Source organism: Miniopterus schreibersii (genome assembly GCF_964146895.1).
Source record: "Miniopterus schreibersii genome assembly, chromosome: 1".
Classification (NCBI taxonomy): Eukaryota; Metazoa; Chordata; class Mammalia; order Chiroptera; family Miniopteridae; genus Miniopterus; species Miniopterus schreibersii.
Window position 1 is genome coordinate 116313926 of NC_138101.1, and position 14435 is coordinate 116328360.

General features: G+C 40.1%; 1 protein-coding gene across 11 annotated transcripts in view; it reads right to left on the reverse strand.

Moving 5' to 3' along the window:
* SVIL (supervillin) overlaps nt 1–14435 on the reverse strand; it is a 239753-nt gene that overhangs the window by 159888 nt on the left and 65430 nt on the right. The window contains exon 1 of one of the 11 annotated variants that reach the window (XM_081141604.1): nt 1705–1884. The exons of the other annotated variants lie outside the window; for them this stretch is intronic. The gene's annotated coding sequence lies outside the window, so the exon portion shown is untranslated. Of the gene's footprint in view, nt 1–1704; nt 1885–14435 lie in introns of those variants that run through there. 11 annotated transcript variants of the gene reach the window in all.

Genomic DNA, 14435 nt, shown 5'->3' on the forward strand with positions numbered 1-14435 from the left:
GTTACAAAACAATGAGTTGAACTGCAGGAAAGCTCCAGATGGGGGAATTCTGGTCACAGGGAGGCCCCTGAGATGTGTTAATATAAAGTTGCAGTGAGTGTCCAGAAAGCCCAGGCAGCCCTAGAGTGAGGAGACGACTTCCTTTGAATCCCAATAATTAAACGAGGCCCCTGGTGGCTCATCCCCACAGCTCTCTGTGAACCCGTGAACTTGTGACCCTGAACACTGTCTTTTCTTTGGATATAATCCCTCAATTGAAGAATGTTTAATGTCCCAGGTATTTCCAAAGAAGTTCATTCTGATTGAAATTCAAAATCTTCCAGAGGTGAGGTTACCAAAAAACAGTATTTCTGAAAGGACAAGCAAAGATATCTGGGTTTGTTGAATGAAGTGATGTAAGCTGGGTGCTTTAACTGAATTTTCCTTTGAAAGTTATGCTCCAGGTACCAGTTAGACTAATCTCAAAAAAACATTTTCCTAAGGATTCTCTCCGCTTATCTGTGTCACCCCCTTTCCTCTTCAGAGGAGTGACAGGAATGATCCACTCCTGGCAGGACACCCAACTGCTTGGCACCTCAAGAGTTCTCCTGTTTTGGTGAGAAGAGGCAGCCCAAATAATCCCAGCCAATTGCTGCTTCTCCTGGGATTGGGGAGGACATTTATACCTTATAGTTTTTCTCAGCAGGGGATCCCACCAGCATTTGGGCCAGGTCAATGCTTTGTCATATGTGACTGGCCCACGTGACAGGGCGTTTACAATTCTTAACCACATTCCCCCAAATGGCAGCCCTGGTTATTGTTGTGAAAACCAGAAACACCCCCAAGCATTTCCAAATGCCTGTCAGAGTTGTGGTACTACCACTGGCTAAGAACCACAGCAGCATTAACCGATGAAGCTCATTTCTATAAATATTCTGTTTCTCTACCTGATAAAAATAATTACTGCTCCTACTGGTCCATCTGATTCAGTATGGATTCAGAAACAATCCTCCCTCCCTTTTTTTAAAGGAGAAATATGTAAAATAAGCCATAAATCTCCTATGGCTCACTGCTATCTTTTAGCAGAAGCAAATCACCAAGTTATATTACAAAGAGACCTCAGCTATCACTAGGACTTAACAAGTCTGCTACAGCATTTTGTCTTGAATAATTTAGAAATAAAATACAGTTCAAAATATAGAAATGAAAGCATTTTTAAAAATAAATTCTGGAACATTAGAGGTTCCATAAATCAAGCTTGAAGAATCCGAGTACCAAGGTAAAGAACCCTCAAAACAAAGATCACACAAAAGGCTCACTGGCTATTTGTATTTCCAGATATATTAATAATAGGAATGGAATAGAACCTGCTTTTCGGACTTCCACCCCCATATAATCATTGAAGTACTTTTTTTTGTGAATACACTTTTCATTCCAAGGATTCAAGTGCTAACATTTAGACAAAATTTAGTTACAAAATTATATTAATCATATTGTTAGTATAAACTTCTCAGTACTATAAAGTAAGTTTCTTTTTTAAAGAAAAAAATCCACTCATTCCAAAGCCAAAAAACATGCCCTAGGTACCTAGAGGAGTAACTCATTAACTAGCAAGCCCTGGCAGAACATGCAGTGCCCGAAGTCAACACAGCCTCGGGAGCACGCTCAGAAAGACAGCATGGAGAAACCACTGCATTTAGACTTATAGGAAGATTTTTCACTTACTTCAAATTTCTGTATAATCCTTGTTCCTCTATGTTAAAGGGGGGAAAATCAAACTGTACTTCCTTATTTTTCTAATTAAAAAATAAACAAAACAAAACACAGTACATCCTCAAATTGGCTTGGGTGTCCTCAAGTGTTTTCTTTGGGTCTCCTCCTTTCAATGAACACTACTTTCAAATTCTAAACAAAAAGTAAAATATCCAAAGTTAGGCCAAGAAATACTGTACAAAATCAAATATCACAATGCAAACCAGGCAAGCGCATCTATTCGAAGTGATGATTCAGAACAGGATAAATTTAGAACGGTGCTCTCCACAAGGCATTTGAGTGCCAACTGCAGTACACAGGTGAAGGCTATATTCCAAAAGTTTCTCTGAAAAAAGATCGCCAAAATATTATTAAAAAGAATCTTCTTTTTGAAGTTGTCAGTACCCGGGTGTCCTTGATGCTGAACTTCCCCAATCTGGCCTTGGCGTGGCCATCCATTACTGGGTAAATCCACGTGAAACCTGAGGACACTTCAGCTTGGGAGGACACAGGCAGAAGCAGTGAGCAACTCGCATGAGACAGGCCTTTTATGGCCTGAACTGGAGAGCCTTGATCCCAGCTAATCTACCAAAATAGCTCTTGGAACTCAGAAGAGCCCATCAGCTGTTGCAACAGGCCTGGCCAGCAGCTACCTCAAATGAAATGAGTTTGTTAACACATTGTCTTTCAGCTTCTTAAATAGAGAAATAAAAAATGCAACATGTCTACTGAACAGCCTAACAACAGTACAGAATGGAGTGGTCACACATTTCTCTAACTCTAGTTTCTCACTTAAAAAACAACAACACATAATCATTGATAAAGCTCAGAAGCTGACTACTCAAAAAGTAACATGCATATATATGTATGTACATGAAGCAGCATGCTAGAATGTCACGGGTCTATTTACAAGTTTAGAATTGTGTAGACATCTGTGGATTTCTTCCTACTTCCAATAATTGTAGAAAATGAGTCATCAGAAGAAAGAATTGTGCTGGAAGTACTTTCTCTAAAACAATACGAATATTTTGTCTTAAAGCCAAAGACAATGCTCTAAATTGGCAAGATCTATCCTCAGATGGATCTCAGGTCACTCAGCTCAAAAACTAGAGGAACCTTAACTAATTAACTTTAACCAAAGAAACAAAAATTAAACAAACAAACAAAAACCTATTAAGCACAACCACTCCTTAAAAAGCTATTTGCATTGTTTTAGCTATTAAAACTAAATTACAACCCTGCTTACAAAAATACTTACAGTTGTAGGTGTCCTTGTTGTTAGAAAGAATGAATTGTTCACCCTAACTTCAATATAAATCACAAAGCCAGAACTCTTGGACTACAGCAAAAGCTGTGCTTCATGTTGTCAGACCTGGGTCCTATGCCTCCGGGTGTCCCTTCTCAGACCACCAGCTGCATCAGTCACCAGAGGCCTCCCAAAGCAGGATCTGAATTCCTGTTATTAATTAACCCTGCAGGACAATGCCTCCCCCTAAGCCAGGGGTGGGGAACGTCTGGCCCACAGGAGGCATATGGCCCGAGAAATAATTTGGTCTGGCTCTGCCAAGGCAACCAAAGGAGGGACTTGAAATTCAATAAATCTAGGAGCTTTTTTCATAGCTAATTTTTAAGTTGATAATTTTGTATGGCCTGTGAATGATGTTATAAATATCCAAATGGCCCTCAGCAGAAAAAAAGTTCCCCACCCCTGCCCTAAACAGAAAGTCCTAGGGCCAGGTGAAAAGATGGCAGAAACCCTGGACAGCTATAATAATTAAACACCAGCTTCCTGACTATTTTGAGCAAGGATTAAAAACAATTTGTCCGAGACAATTTCTTAGCTCATTTCAAGATGACAAATAAAACTTCACAGCATAACTTCTGCTTCCGAATCTTAGTCCCAGCCCTCACCTTCTTTTCCCTTTGACCAATTTTGCCTTTCATCAACTTTTAATTTTATTTGGTCTTGCTTGATATATTAATATAAGTTGATTTAAACTCCTCCTGGAGCAAAACAGCATAAAAATAAATCTAAACTTAGGTAAAACGGTTGACCATAGGGTGCTTAAGAAAAGATAGGAGGAGAAAATGAATCACTATTACTGCAATGATGCAGTTATTTTCTTTAGAGATACATTCATACAAAGCAAACATCTAACTTTTGGATACCTCTTAAGTTGTGGCTCACTGCTCCCTGGAGCAACCAAACTGGCCTAGACTTATGCATTGGAGTAAAACAGAATAATTCTCCTCAGACGCTTGTTTTGTCTTTGTTCAAATCTCAGTTAATTCTACCTGTGCAATCTGTTTAAATACTTTCGTTAATTTTTCTGCTATCTCCCGAACTCAGGAAACTTTAGTCACACACACTTCTTTCCAAAAACTGACAGTAATCAGATTTGATATTCATGAGAGTAGGTTTCATGATATACCCATGAAGAAAGTTTAAAAATCATGTATTATGAATTAAAATTAAAATGAAAACTAGACTTATACTAAACTTAAGATGTTTTCGAGATATTTGATAAGTATTTCTCATTTGCTATTATTCAATATTAGTATTATAACAATATGGTAATCTACTATTCTTTCTAGTAACACTGTTCATTATATCGGCTTTATTATGGGTTTTAATCTGGCTTTTGTTAGCTAATCCAGGAACCATATATTTTATGATATTTGTTTCTAAGAGAAACTACATTCATATCTCTATAACTCCTATTTTATGACAACAATGAACATGTGGAAACTAAAACTGAAAACACACACCATTTACAATCATTCTGAAGAAAATAAAATATTTAGATACGAACTTACACAGGATCTCTATGTTGTAAGTTACATAATGCTGACAAAAGATATCAAAGAAGATCTAAATAAATAAATAGACAAATACTGTGTTTGTGTATTGGAAGAGTTCACACATAGTAAAGATGTCCATTTTTTCCAAAAGCATCCATAGATTTAATGCAATTCCTACTGATATCCCAGCCAGATCTTTGGTAGATTTAGACAAACTTATTCTAAAATTTATATGCAGAGGCAGAGGCTTAGAATAGCTAAAACAATCTTGAAAAAGAGGAATAAAGTACCCAGATGGAGTGGCTCAGTTAGTTGAGTGTCATCCTGTGCACTGAAAGGTTGCCCTTTTGATTCCCAGTCAGGGTACATACCTAGATTGTGGGTTCGATCCTTGGTTGGGACATTTATGGAAGGCAACCGATCAGCGTTTCTCACATCAATGTTTCTCTCTGTCTCTCCTTCTCTCTCCTCATTCCTCTCTCTAAGCATGTCCTCAGGTGAGGATGAAAAAGAAAAAAGAAGAATAAAGTGAGAGTAATCAATTTATCCTTATGGAGGTCTATTGTACAACTACAATGATGGACTAGAAAAACCCAGAAACAGAACGACACAAATATATCCAAACTGACTTTTGACAAAAGTTGCCTTTCAACAAATCCATTGGAAAACAAAATACATAAATAACCTTGACCTAATCCTCACACCTTTAATAAAAATTAATCAAAATGGATCATGAAATTAAATGTGAAATATAAAACTTTTAGAAAAAAATAGAAAATGTAAAACTTCTGCTTTGCAAAAGACCCAGTTAAGAGGATAAAAAGACATGCTACAGAGTGGGAGAAAATATTTGCAAATTACATATCTGAAAAAGGACAGATATCTAGAATATATGAAGAACTCTCAAAATTCAACAGCAAAAAACACAAATAGTTCAATTAGAAAATAGACAAAAGTCATGAAGAAACAATTCACTAAAGAAGATACACAGATGGCAAATAAGAACACAAAAAGACATTCAGCATCATTAGCCATTAGAGAAATGAAAATTAAAACCACAATGAGATATCCTTATACACCTATCAGAATGGTAAAAATAAAACACAGTAACAATACCAAATTCTCCCAAGGAGAAACTGGATCACTCACACATGGCTGGTGGGAATGTAAACTGGCATAGCTACTCTCAGAAAGTTTGGCAGCTTCTTAGAAAACTAAACATGCCAAACCCAACTACCATATGAGCCAGCAATTTCACTCCTGGATATTTTTCCAGAGAAATGAAAACTTATTTTCATACAAAAATCTAAATACAAATGTTCATAGTAGTTTTATTCATAATAGCCCAAACCTGGAAACAACCCAGATCTACGTCAACAGATACATGGTTAAATAAACAGTGGTGCCTCTATCCCATGGAATAGTACTTAGCAATAATGTGAAGCGAACTTTAATACACACACCAACCAACATGAATATCCAGGAAATTATTCTGGGCAAATGAAAGCCAATCCCAAAAGGTTAGATGCTGTATGATTCCATTTATACATCATTCCCCAAATGACAACTTTGCAGAAATGAAAAAAATATTAGTGGTAATCAGAGGTTAGGGTTGGGGAAGAAGTGGCTATCAAAGGGTACCACGAGGGAGTCTTGTTCTGAAACTCTTCCACTGTTCCATTGACTGGATCAACATCAGTATATGGGTAATGGTATTGTTTTAGTTTCCCGAGATATTACCACCAGGGGGAAATGTGTAAAAGGTACACAGGCTCTCTCTGTATTATTTCTTACAAGTGCATTTGAATCTATAATTATCTCAAAATTAAAAGTTTAAACATTAAAGAAAAATCTACTCCAAAGAAACTTCCAATTGCAACCCATTTGTAAGTGGGCCACTTACTGTAATTGTTCTTTAAATAAATCTAAGTAGATTTTCCTGTCATCAGTGCCATCTTAAGAAATCCAAACTGGAAATGTTTCTACAAGAAAGTCATTGATCCAAAATAAAGTATTTGATACTGAATAAGAAATAAAAGCATTGTTTTCCAATTAAAAATGTTTATTTGGCACCCTGGCCAGTTTTGCTTAGTGGTTAGAGAATTGACCCACAGACCGAAGGGTCGTGGGCTCGATTCCCGGTCAAGGGCTCATACCTCGGTTTCAGGTTCGATCCCCGGCCCTGGTTTCGGCTCATGCAGAAGGCAACCTATTGATGTGTCTCTCTCACATAAATGCTTCTCTCTCTCTCTCTCCCCCCTCCTCCTCCCTCCCTTCCACTTCCTAAAAAATCAATGGAAAAAATATCCTCGGGTAAGGATTAAAAAAATGTTTATTTGGCAGGTTGCATGGGCACTTAAAAGAGCACCTCTAATATCTAGGGCATCTCTAACATAGAGCAGGATTCCTTCACATAATTTTCAGAAGTTCAATCAACTGTGCAAGATGATTAATTTTCAAAACCTGACCTGTATTTGAGAAATAACAAGAAAGCAACTCCTTAAGAAAGGGAGGAGGCTGGGCTACCTCAAATATAATGCTACTATAAGTATTACAGAAAACAAGTTTTTGAACTCCAGAGTTCTAGAGTCTTGCAGGTTAAATTCTTGAAAATAAAAAGAAAAGAAAAAAGTTCAGCCTTCCAAGTGGTAGAATGGGCCAGCTGAGAATGCTTCAGCACCCCTTATCCTCTCAGATTCCATAAAACCAGATCCAAAACCTGAACTGTCTCTGCTGAGGGCCAACCTACTCACACTGGATGTTCATGTTAGAAAGATTCACCCTGGGACAGCCATGGAATCCACAGGGGACACGAAGCTTCTTTTCAGTTCACTGCAGGACAGAACAATAGCTCAAGAACATGCTCAGGCTTCTCTCCCCTGCCCTCCAAGTTCCTTCAGCCCACCCCCTCTCCAAGCTCTTGGGGGCCTTGTGCGTCTTTTTATTTATTTATTTTCCAGGTCCTTTTTTTAAAAATTTATCTTTATTGTTGAAAGTATTACAGATGTCTTCTTTTTTTCCCCATTGATCCTCCCCACCCTGCCCCCTCCAGCCCAGGCCTTCACCACACTATTGTCTGTGTCCATAAATTGAATTTATTGGTGTGACATTGGTTAATAAAATTATATGGGTTTCAGGTGTACAAGTCTAAAATACATCATCTATATATTGCATTGTGTGTTCACCAGCTCAAGTCAAGTCTCCTTCTACCACCATTTATCCCTCCTTTACCCTTTCTACCTCCCCCCATCCCACCTTTCCCTCTGGTAGTCACCATACTGTTGTTTGTGTCTTTGAGGTATTTTTTTTGCTTAATCCCTTCACCTTTTCACCCAGCTCCCCAACCCCTCTTCCCTCTCACAGCTGTCGGTCTGTTCTCTGTATCTATGAGTCTGTTTCTATTTTGTTTGTTAGTTTATTTTGATCATTAGATACCACATATAAGTGAAACCATATGGTACTTGTCGTTCTCTGACTGGCTTATTTCACTTAGCATAATACTCTCCAGGTCCCTCCATGCTGTCTCAAAGGGTAAGATTTCCCTCTCTTTTCCAGCCAAGTAGTATTCCACTGTGTAAATGTACCCCAGCTTTTTATCAGGATTAATCTTCTACAACCTCTGTCTCCCCTCCCCCAGTCCCCTTTTGCTCCCCTATCAGTTTTCCAATTTAAATCTAGCTCCCTCACACCCAGAAAGTGATGCCCCCAACAACATGCACTCTCAGTGGACTTGACCTCTCCAAGGCATCTGATCCTTTCTCACTACTTCCAGCTTCATGGAACATGCTCTTTTGAAACATTTCTTTGCCTCTCCCCATGCCTTGCTGGCCCCTCCCATCCTCAGTTGGTTCCTGGCTCCTTCTACCTTTCCCCTCCCTCAAATGTCTATTTCCCAGGACTCTGACTTTGGCAGTCACTCACTCTACCTCTCCCAGAGTGAGTTCTGCCACACCTGAGGCAGAATTCAGGATGGTGGGTATTCCCTAGGGTTTAGAATACCAGATATCTCACAGGAACATGCGACTCAAGACATATAATGCTACATGCGTCCTCTCCCATCATGACACATGCCCATTTACCTTACTGACTGTAGCTTCACTCGGGCTCATCACCCCTATGCCATCCATCACCAAGTCCTGCTTCCTAATGCTCAGCCTTCCTCCCTACTTCCACTTTCCATCATGCTTTCATTGCCTCTTGTCAGGACTCTTGCAAGAGCCTCCAACTGCCTCTCCCACAGCTCCACAAACACATCCTCCCCACTCCTTCCAGAATGCCTTCCACCCAGCCCAGCTGGCACATCACTCCCAACCCAAACCCTAGCGCTGACTCCAGCAGCAGGTCCTCCCCGAGGTCCTGGCAGCTGTGGGCCGGGCAGCCAGTCTCTTCTCAGTGATGGAAGCTGCTGGACAAACTTTTTGAATTAAATGTTCTTGGAGAGGAAATATAAGAATGTCCTTGTAAAAGAGCCCTTTCACCCTCTTGCATTTAGATATTCATCAGGAGGAGAGAAAACGATCAAGTTACGAATAAATACTTGGGAAATGGCACGTAACCCAGAGATCATCTCATCTAGACCAAGATCTGGGATGACTTACTTTACAGATGTACTGCTAATAACTGTGAGATGTTACAAAGTATTTTAATGCCATGCTTTATTACAAATGTCATATGTGGACACATCCAGGGTGTGTGTGACACAAGGACAGCATCCAGCATACATGTGAGGGGGGAAATGGAGCTTCAAGAATGCCTGGCCTAGTGGAGAGATTCCCAAGTCCCTGCCTCTGTGACTGAGCCTCTTCCTACCTCTTACCACATATCCCACCACTCCTCCCCCAGCAGGTGACCATGAGAAACCACAGTTACCATGGTCGCTGTGTCTAAGCTGTACTCTTTCCTTCCTTCTCACTTAGAAATCCCCTAATCATTCTTTAAGACTCAGTTGACATTATTTCCCCTAAAAAACCTTCCCTGTTATGGTCTATGATTTCTAACCTCTACTCTGTTAGCGTCCAGAAGCTCGGGAATCCATCTTCTCTGTACCCATACAAACTAGCAATGTCTGCCACTTGATAAAGGTCATAAATGTTTGTATATAAAGACTGAAAACTAGAATCAAAATAGTTTGCAGTTACTTCTTTTTTTGTCTCATTTTAATTCAGCAACAAAATTCTCTTTTTTTTTCAGGTTTGACTAATCAATACTTAATACCCCTCTGAAGTTGGAGAGTGACAAGTTGGTTTCTCAGTTTACAGGTAGAAGATAAAACAGATTCAGCCAGCTCGAGTGCTTTTAGGCAACAGCCTCAGTTTCCATCTTTCCCTCTGTGAAGCACCTGTTTCTGAGGAAGGATGATGTCGGAGCATTGGCCAGAACTGTCAGTGCAAGGAGAGCAAGGCAAAAAAGCTCTCTACCTGCTCTGCTTTCTGAAAAGTTCCGCTTTCTAAATGGCAATGAAATTGAGAATTCATTAGAAGTATTTTTTAAGCTGCTCATTTCCAGGGGATAAAAAGACTTGGCAAACAGGATCTGTACATATTATGTCCTAATTTCTGCTATGACAGGAACAGACTTGGAATCATTTCAGTTGTTTTTTTTTTTTGTTTGTTTGTTTTTCATTTTCCATAAACTAAGAAATTGTGAAGTCTATAAGTAAAGACAGGGACATGCCTTAGTGTCCTAACATCTACACTGACGCACCACTGTGAGTCTGAGATTGGGGCCTCTGCACCATGGACAAATAATTTTATTTTTGGGTAGATTTTTTAAAAGCAAAAAAGGGGTGATATTATTTTTGGTTAACAATATTTTTCAACCAACAAATCTCCCTCTTCCAGATAATCTAAATCAACCAAGCAATGAGTGTGTCTCTTTGTCCGTCTCTCTCTCAAAGCTTATGAAGAACTTCACTGGCTTCAGATAACTATCTTTTAAGCTCCAAGGTCATGTGTAGGTCACTGGCTTTGAACAACAGATGAGCCAGCCAACTCTTTTCTCCCAGGCTGCTGCTTGAAGAGCATGGGTGTGTAGCAATGCTCAGCATGAACAGAACTGCTGGCCTCACAGTCAAAATGAAATGTGAGTTTGCCAAGGGGGAGTCTGGACTGTGTTTATGAGTCCTGACTCTAGGGATGCAGCCTCTCACACAGCTGGACCAACATCACATTCCTGGACACCAGGCTCAGAGTCTTGAGAGTAATTGGAGATGTACAAAGAATGACATGATCCATTTAGGCTACTATATATCTAAAAATATGGGATTTCTGTCAATTTCTCTCATGGAAGAACCACAGAGGTTCTCAAGTGGAAACATGAGCTTGAAGTGGTACAGCTGATGGAGTGAGGATCTCCTATCCAACAAAGACTCTAAAGGCTCTTTCTTTTCCATGCTGTTGTTGACACAAAGCTTTGCACTATAGTGGTTTCTTTGCTGATCCCAAACACCAGGAGGGAATGAACAATTCTTACTCTTGAATGAAAAACACAAAGAACCTATGTTTCTTCTTAAGGACTGTGTGAAAAGGCAAACATCTGGCCCACGTTACAAAGTCCAGAAGCAATGTCCAGACCTCAGAAGTACACTGGAAACAGGGAGGACCTGGGTAGCTTTCTCTCCAACCATGCTCCCCTGCCTCCACAAACCAAGAAACCCCACGTACCCTTGGTTGGAGGCACTGTGCATTCGCTCTCCAGCTCAGTATGGGTCCTACCATAAAGTTCATTCTCATTTTCCTCCAAGAACAGTCGTAAGTGATGGCTGCACACTTGGGCCAACCCACAAAAGCCTGATAAACTTGTAATAAAGTGGAACCACAGTACCGATAATTCTATAAAACTGAACCACTATGTGTTATAGCTTAAAATGTACTTGTGGCTTCAACTGGGGATCCTGGCAGCACAAATGGTGACTTCCTACCCTAAAGTTTAGGCAGCGACTCTTGTTTTGGGGCAGGGGCTACAAAATTGAGAAAGGCACTGTCTGAAGACCAAAGTGTGGGAGAACGAGGTAGGGGGGTGAAGTCAACTGTGAAGGCAGCAGGGCAAGGGATGGGGGCTGAGTTCAGGAGGATGAGTAATTGCTGGGGTAGGTGGAAGACACTAAGAACTAAAAAGTTTAAGAAAAGAAAATAATGAGAAGATAGAGGAATCAACTAATGAAGTTTAGCTTTATAAAATACCTACTTCATTTTCTTATATTTTTAATTTTGCTGCATCAGGTAAAAACTTTGTTTCAGTCTAGAGATGAAAAATCACATATCTAGATTAAGACTCCCATAGACTCATACAATTCTAAGAAACAGATTCTGTAATTCTGCAGCAAAGTGTTGCTGTCTCACATTCACCAAAGAAAAGTAGAGAGAATCAGGAGGAAGAAAAGAAAGGAGGGAATAAAGACAGGAAGGGGACACAAGGAAAGAGAAAGTAAGTTAACACAAGTAATTCTGGAATGAGAAGTATTACAGGGTAGGATAGTAAACAAAAATAAAAACACTTGACCCCGCTTCAGCTTCCCTCTAACACATACTCAGTCTACAGCAGACAACGTATTCAAAGACCCTGAAGTTATCTCATGGACTGCTTATACCAGAGTGGGCTATTTATTAGCATGTATGAAGGACTCCCTTCAGAGGAATTTATAGAAAATATAAAATGAGTGGGATTGTGTACATTGTGTCGAAGGAAAAACAGGAAGTAAATAGGCAAACATACCCTCAAACAACGACACTTACTGAGTTCTTCCTGCTACTCCTAACTCCTCCTGTGGCTTTCTTCAGCCCACATTCCTACTGCAGTGTCACTGCCCCACAATGTGAGTTCCATGAGGTCAGATTTTTGTCTGTTTTGTAGATATCTGTTAAACTCCAGTGCCCAGAACAGTGCCTAGGACACAGGAAGTGCTCAATTAACATTTGCTGAAGAAAGAGAATGAATAATACATATTTTACAGGAAGAACACCAAAACATGGAGGTTTTACAAAGGCTACTTGCCCTCTCATTGCTCCCACCACCCTGCAATCTATGATCACAGTCCCTGCTGGCTTTAGAAAGACCATTCCAAAGCTTCAATTATTTTACTTCCTTCCCATGTACCTCTTTGGGGAAGATTTTCCTCATTAAGAAGTGCTTGATTTCAACACAGGACTGACTGCCTTGCAAATCTCTCAAGCATTCTGATCTAAGCATGGCATCACGTATGCAAGTCCACTGCACCCAGACCAAGTGCATGCAGGCCCTGCCTGCAGCCTCTGAGGTAAGCTCATTGATGTGGTAAACCTGAAGACAGGGTCACAACATGCCAGCCCGAAATGTGTTCTGACGATGGCTGAGTGGGCAAATTCAGTCCTTTCTGCCCAGAAACATGACACTGCTCTCTATACCAACAAGAATTAATTCAAATCCCTAGCGCACAGTCCAGGATATGAAAATTACAGTAATCTAATCTTGTAGAGGAAGAAGTATGAATCATCATTACACTGTCTGACACGGAGCATAATGATGAATCCAAGGTTGCACTGAGGTTAGGGTCCACGGCGGGGCCCACACCAGAGAAGTCTGTGTCCCAGGGGAGCAGAAGCAAGGAACAACAATGGCATGTTCTCAGGCTCACACTTTTAAAACTGTTTATTCTGAGGGAAATTCTGTGACTGAGGGGGTTAAGAAGGGGGATTGGGGGTTAAGAAATCTTGCCTCTTCTATCTTCTGACTGGTGGAAATGGTTTCAGCTCTGAAGCTTACTTACAAGTGGAAATGTGTAATCATAACATCTCAGAAAATGACCAGAAACCCCAATTTTCTCCAGGGGAAAACAAGAGAATATGCACAGGACAGCAGAACAATGAAAAACAAATCCAGTCAGAATGCTCTCTTAACCACATCACAGAAACATCCAGTTCTGGCCTTTTCCTGCAACTCTGAAAAGGACCACCGAAGCTCCCCACCAAGAAACCACAGTTGCAGTGCACTTGGGAAGTTGGTCAGGGTGCCCGCAGCCCTGAACCATCCCTTGCCTTTTCCCCCCTTTTTCTTTTGCACAGCTGTGTTCAATTTTCTGTCCTTGGGGTTTTTAAAGGAACATTTATTCTACAGCCAGGATTCTCAAGTTTTATGGTTATACAACTCCCTCTCCCAGAGCCAAAGAATGTTTGAAAAGCCTAAACCCAGCAAAGAGAATTAGTAAAAGTATCCAAATGAAAGTGAAATAAAAAAAGTTAAGAGTTGTTCCAATTTATATTCAACCTTACTCGGTTGTATTGTTCCTTCTGTTTGCCTGACATGATGTTTGCTACCCATTTTTCGTGCAAATACATGTGTGTGTGTATGGGGGGGAGAGGGAGCAGGTAAAAAATTGAGAAGTCCAAAGGTGTATTTATATTCTTCCATGTTTTCAGTTTCCCATTAAATGGTAAATTTTATTATAAATAGGCCCATATCTTACATGGAATTTAATAGAAGATCACAAAGAAAGAGATTCCTTTAGGAGTTTCATGTGTTTGTTTTTCCTATTTAGAGAGCTGGATAGTAATACGATTTTGGTAGTAGGATAGCAGTTTAAAAAATAAAATTACATTTTACTTAAAAAATCAAATTATTGGCACTTTTAGTTAGAATATTCTACACTAAGTACATTATTAACATCCCCAAATCATCACCACACACATACCAAAAAGAGAGCATGAGGCCCCATCGACCCCTGAAATGCTAACCAGGTTCCCATGTGCAGCCCAAACCAGCAGTCCCTTACCTATCCTTGCTGTCCATCTCTCTTCGAGTCACTCAGACTCCCACATCTCAAAGCAGTCTTCCCAAAGGTTCTGCCTGCACGAACATCACTTCGTGTTTGTCCCAAACACTAGCTGGCTGCTTCTTACAACTCATCTGATCTGACAGACAAAGCAAAG